The sequence below is a fragment of the Fundulus heteroclitus genome, chromosome 3, assembly GCF_011125445.2.
Source record: "Fundulus heteroclitus isolate FHET01 chromosome 3, MU-UCD_Fhet_4.1, whole genome shotgun sequence".
Taxonomy (NCBI): domain Eukaryota; kingdom Metazoa; phylum Chordata; class Actinopteri; order Cyprinodontiformes; family Fundulidae; genus Fundulus; species Fundulus heteroclitus.
The window spans coordinates 15,471,277-15,477,345 of NC_046363.1; the positions used below are offsets into that span (position 1 = coordinate 15,471,277).

At 38.7% G+C, this 6,069-nt stretch overlaps 1 long non-coding RNA gene across 1 annotated transcript; it reads left to right on the forward strand.

Moving 5' to 3' along the window:
• The first annotated feature begins 1,079 nt into the window (after positions 1 to 1,079).
• On the forward strand, positions 1,080 to 5,633 carry LOC118560047. The gene is made up of 2 exons (XR_004929037.1): positions 1,080 to 1,237; positions 3,640 to 5,633. It is a non-coding gene; the product is annotated as an uncharacterized LOC118560047 (long non-coding RNA).
• The last annotated feature ends 436 nt before the right edge of the window (positions 5,634 to 6,069 follow it).

Consider the following 6,069-nt stretch of genomic DNA (forward strand, 5'->3'; position numbering starts at 1 on the left):
CTACATAAAAGGTTGAGCGAGATCAGGCAATACACATTGAATGGATGCGGAGATAACAGAGTGACTCTGTGAAGCTCCGATTACAGACGAAATAAAGTTCTGATATAACATTACAGAACTAAGAACAGAGTAAAATATAAGTTGTGCGGATAACACAACAAGAAAAAGTCCTGTGAGCTTTAAATCTTTTTTTTTTAAACAAACCGTGACCTGACGTAGAAACAGGGAGACCGGTTTATGAGCCGTGAGCTGGACACACACACACCCAGCGAGAATCGGACAGGGAATAAAGATAAAGATAAAATGAATGAGCTGTTGGCTGAACACACAATCAGCTATGACAGACTTTTGTTAAAAAAAAAAACAAAAAAAAAAAAACAGTTTGAATGTTGAGTGCTTGACTGGGGGAGAACGCCAAAACGCGAGCGATCCCCATTTGCTGCGGGTTTGCATGAGCCATAATATTAAACAGCAGGACCCACTCTGATCAAATTTAACATTTAGCTACATGGGTAAAATAATACAATTCAGGTTTAAGAGGTGACTTAACAAACAGAAAATAGCTAAAATTCCAGGAAGCTATCTTTAATAAATCGGGAAATCTAAAAGGTAAATACAGAGCAACACTGGGAGTTTTTTAGAACAAGGAGTTTTCATATGAAAAAAAAAAAAGAGAGAGAGACGTCTCGCAGAACACTACGCGCAAGCTGTCTGTCTGTCTTGTACAACATATTGTGTCTGTGGAAATGAGATCATTTTGTTTGAGTGAGTGGGGGAGAGACTGCTTGGATCCGCGGAGATTGATGTCTGTGCGCAAATGGGTTTTTGTGTGTAAGTCTGTGTGTGTAGATTTGTGCGTATGACAGAGCTGAGAATAGCAACTGAAGCGTAAGAGGTTTACGGTGCATTTGATCAGGATATTAGTGAAAATAAATAGAATTGTGCAGCATGGATATCAATGGGATGACAGATCGATGTTTTTTGTGGCTTTTTTGGCGCAGCAAAGCGTTCTGAGTGCAACCAGCAGTTAGTCGAGGCAAAAAACAAACAAAACAAAACAAACAAAAGCGCAGCGTTTCGCGGGGGAAACATTTTAGTAACGGACCGAATAGATGATTATCTCGGCTAGTGGGGGAAAATGACTAAAAAAAACGTGAAACGTAATGAGATAAATGATGACAGGCGAGTGGCGAGATGTTGAACCTTGTTTCTGCGGAGGCGCGGCGTCGGACAGCCGGTAAATTGAGCGGTTACGGCGGTGCGGGGCAATTTTACCAACTAAACCTCCCCGAGAAGTGACAGAGGCGCGTTGGCCAATAAGCATAATATTTCGGCAAAATATATTTCGGCAATCTAAACTTTTCAAACATGATCTGTGAAAAATACTGTTAAAGGGAAAGACACGTGTGTGTGTTTTGTTCGTCTAATTGTCTTGTTGTATGTGTTATTGGTGTGAAAGCTCTGTTCGTCTTTGGAAAATAATCCAGATTAAAATCCTAGAAAACCATGGTTTCAAAAAGTGTTTATTTGCGCTGAATGTCTGCAGCATTCAAAACAAATGCACTTTGGAAACTTCCATTAAACAGAAAGGTTTAACTAAACGGTTGTAAGAGAAAAAGACTTAAGAATTAATAATATAAAAGTTTGTCCAGCCCAAATTAAATTTAAACACGTAGATATTAACATGACTTAAATAAATATATCTCAGGCTTGTTACAAATGATTGAAACTGGGGATAAAGGTTTTTGGGTGCCTAATTATGGAGTAGCCTACAGTTAACCAGAGCCGTGGGGAAAGTATTCAGTTACACTATTAATGCACAAAGCTTGTATTTGACAATGGATTGCATGACAGCTGTAAAAATAATAGAGTAGGGTCTTTTTTAGATTGTAATGTTATAACTTTATTAACTTGGCAAACAGCATATGGGGAGATTATAGGGGAGAAGTGGAGCTGGATGGTTTATGTGTAGGGGAGACTTTTTACACTGAGCTGAGGCAAACCTCGGGGGGACAGTTTGACCTAAAGCAGGACAATAGATATGATAAACAAAACTGACCATGATGAAAACATCTGAATGTGTTGGGCGGAGAGTTAACGGTTCCTGGTGACACCCCCAGGAACAACACATTAGAAACACTCATCAACCATACTTGTCATCTGTTACTACACCTACAGCCCAACTTCGCTGAAAACAGCCGAGGATTGGTCACTGATAGTTGGTATGTTCCGCCTGCTGCTCAGGGAGCAGCCCTCCCCTTTAGGGACAGACTTGCTGTCTCTGCATTTGATAAACTAAGGGACCGCTCAGGAATATGTGTTTGATAAAGAGAGTAAATAATAAATGAAAAATAAAACTTATATCTGTGTTTAGGAGTTAAAAAATATTTCAGCATGAAATATTTATTTATTCACACATTTGTTTATACATTGTGTAAACATCAGGGCGTAATAATTTGTGATTTAGCTCATTATTGGCTATAGTCCATCATTTTATGGCACCAGAATGTTGTCATTCCAATTCTGAAAAGTACCTAAAAAAAAAAAAAAAAAAGTTTTTGTATAAGCATAATTTTAACTAGTGTGGTTTATTGCAAAAGTGCATATTAAAATTCCCAAATGAGCTTTTATACTTTTAGAAATAAAAAGATAGAATACGAGATTAATTGAAATTAAAATTTTAATAGTTTGAGAGCCCTAGTTTGAATATAATACACTAGACTTAAATCTGGTTGATCTAAGGAAAGCAGGAATTAGCTCACTAACAACTGCTGCTAATTGTAGGTCTAGGAATCACCAGTTAGCAGAAACAAAAGTTAAAAGTTAAAATGGAACTTAAAGCTGTTTGGTAAAAGTACAACCCGGTTGATTAGACAGATTTTATCAGCCCTACGTCTAGTCATGCATCAGTTTTACAGTTATCCTCAGATGGAGTTGCTGATGTTTAAGAATTTATGAAGAATGTTACTGGTTTAAATCGTTTTACTACAGAAGTTAAACTTTGCAGAGGGACAGAAATCAACAGGAACAAAAAGGATTTGGAAAAATTAAAGGGCAGATCCCAAAGGATTTTTTTTTTTATGTAAACACGTTCTCTAAATTAGATAATTTGACTAAAGGTACACATGGTTGTGTGCCCTCTTCTGCTGCAAATTATATTGAAAATGATGCTTGAACGTTCCACATGCCAGATGTAACTTTGTTTTCTTTACTAATTTCTTACTTGGAAGATGGAGTTATAAAACATTCTCCCTTAATACCCCAGCAGTGGTTCTTAATTTGACTGGGGCACACAACAGCGGTGAATTATTCAGAAAAATGGTTTTAAAGGGTTTGCCCTTTTCAGCATTACAGCTGATTGTGATTATGCTCGCTGGGACAAAACATTTGGTACATCATTTTCCAATGTGGCTCAGGATGGGGAGAGAAAGAGTAAATAATAATAAAAAAAGTATTACAAGATCTATTATTTAAATTGCAATTACAAGGAACAGAACAGAAAGTGAGTAAAATGAAAAGTGAACATGTGATGTTTCAGCAGTTGGATCTTCAACCCTGAAGGTGTCACCTCAGTTTAATTAACTCCAAGGAGGAGGCTTGCCTATTGCCTCCTTTTCTCTATTCTTTATTTATTTACAGGTCTGTTGGTTGCTGAACGTGGAAGCAGATGGCTTGGTGGTCAGTGTGGCGTCGAGTATTGAACCCAGGGCGTGATGGATGAGTGTTTGGAGCTGATATGGTGGACATGTTAAAGCACCCATCGACATACAATTGTGATTGTCCTGGACATTGAATGCCTGTGGGCTGTTTCACCCCACCAGCAGGTCAACCTGGTATGAAGCAACCAAGTCCTGACATGACCTCACCTCCTCAAGGTCAGTACCCCTGCAAGGGGATAACTCTTCTGATGACACACCCCTGAGCATGGCCAGCTGCATGAGCACTGCAGACTCCGAGCTGTCAGCGGAAAAGACTGCATGAACTTTTAGTGGACACTGGAGATACATATGGGCCTCTGAGTTGTGGACTAAGACTGTCACTGAATATGATACTGAGAGAAGAAACAGTGTCTGCCGTTGTGATCTGAGGGGGAGAAAGCATTGCTAGCATCTATGGAGGACTGAGAACAGAGCCTGCTACAACTGGTGTTCTCTCCAGCTATGGAAGATGCAACGTCTGGGTTCCTGCTCTTCCTCCCACCTGACCTGCCACACGTCACTCTGTTCTACGACAGCAACCGCACAGACTGGTATCATGATTCTTTAAGGTAAAACACAGACAGTGATTCTAGGAATATGTATGTGGCACCTGAGCGTTTGGCAGCTGCTACTGCTGAACAATTTATAACGATATATGAGGTCGGATGAAACGATTTCACACATTTGTCTTTCTCTCCATGTTGAGCACCACAAAGAAGTAGGGGCATGGTTAAACATTCCCTTCAGGCAACTGATTGGGCTCCTACCAGCGTGCAGGTTTGTTGTTTTAAAATATACTCATACCTTTTAAGTTATCTGTGATGTAACTGATAAGTTTATTTCAAACATGAGTTTGAAGTGTTACCATGGCCGGGAACGTACTGATCATCATTAATCAGCAGAAGGTCCACGGAGGTGGGAATACTTTCATGTGTTCCAGTTACATTTAAGGTTAGTAAAGATAAAATACCGATTTGCCAAGGAACGTGTCTTTCGTGGGCTGTGTTATTTTCCGCAGGAACAACCAATGTGTCCCCCAATAACAAGCAAAGCGTTCTAACAAACCTAAACTACAGCGCGTGGAAGACACATTATAGTTTTGGGACTAAATGGCTGCTGTGACAACTACATGGTGGGTACGTTGATCTCACGCAACCTTTGAGGGACCTCGGGAAAATATCAGGTATGATAAAGTTGAATAAGATTTTGAATTGGATTCAGGATTCGAGGAATTTTTTTTCTTCTTACTTCACCAAAGATTACCCTATGCAGTTGAATTGACTATTATTGACAGCTTCTTATGTAATGATGGGTGTGGAGCAGAACCCGATATTCTGCAGAACAGTTATTCCTTTAAACTGGATTTAATAGAAGACAGGTGAACATAAACAGGATCCAAATAGATTTAAGGCAGACATCCAAACAAGGTGGACGGGAACTGGCGAACAGACTTGGCAGAGTAAACTGAAACAGGTAATCCAAAACAGAATCAAGGTGCCGGGGCTCTTACCAAAACAGAGAGAGTAACCGAGGAGGAACAGGAGCATGGGCATGTGAGTGTGACGGACCAACAAATAACTGAGGAGCAAGTGAGGCTTAAATAAAACAGGTGAGCAGAGGGAACTAATTAACCATAGGACGGTGGAAGCAATAACGATGCTGACAGAAGAATAAACCTAAGACTGAGGATAACACAAAGCACAGAACACAGATAAGGACTAATACAAAGACCGGAAAACTTAAAACCATAAACAGACTAAACAGGAACCTAAAACAAGATAGAACCTACAAAAGAAATAAAACCAGAGGCAGGAGAGAACTAACTTCACCAAACAATAAACCTAGACAAAAACAGAACGTTACATTTTACTGTTGTTTCTGGAATAAAACTAGTTTGATTCCAAAAGGGGGATGTACATATCAGTAAATGTTAGAGAAAAAAAAAAAAAAACATAAAATAGAAAAACAGGGTGCAGGATTTTTGACATGAGAATGGCATCTATTGAAGCGGAACTGAGAGAGGAACTAGAAAAAGCTGTTCCTGTGTAACAGCGAGTGAGAATGCTAATCTGTAGAATGATTGAGCAGAAGATGCAGAAAACATTGAAATTAGATTTGAAGAATTGGGAAAAAAAATAAATAAATTTAATTAAGAATTTAAAGGGATTTGAAGAATTTGAAAAACTTAAAGAAATTAGACAAATTTTAAAAAAAAAATGAAAGAATTTGAAGACTAAGAACAATTAGAAGAATGGGAAGAATTTGAAGGAATTCGAAGCAATTTGCATTGATTCCAATGGGAACAGCCAAAAAATCGCACAAAAAGTTAAATATTTTAAAAAGTGTAAAAGTTAACCATAACCATTAGATA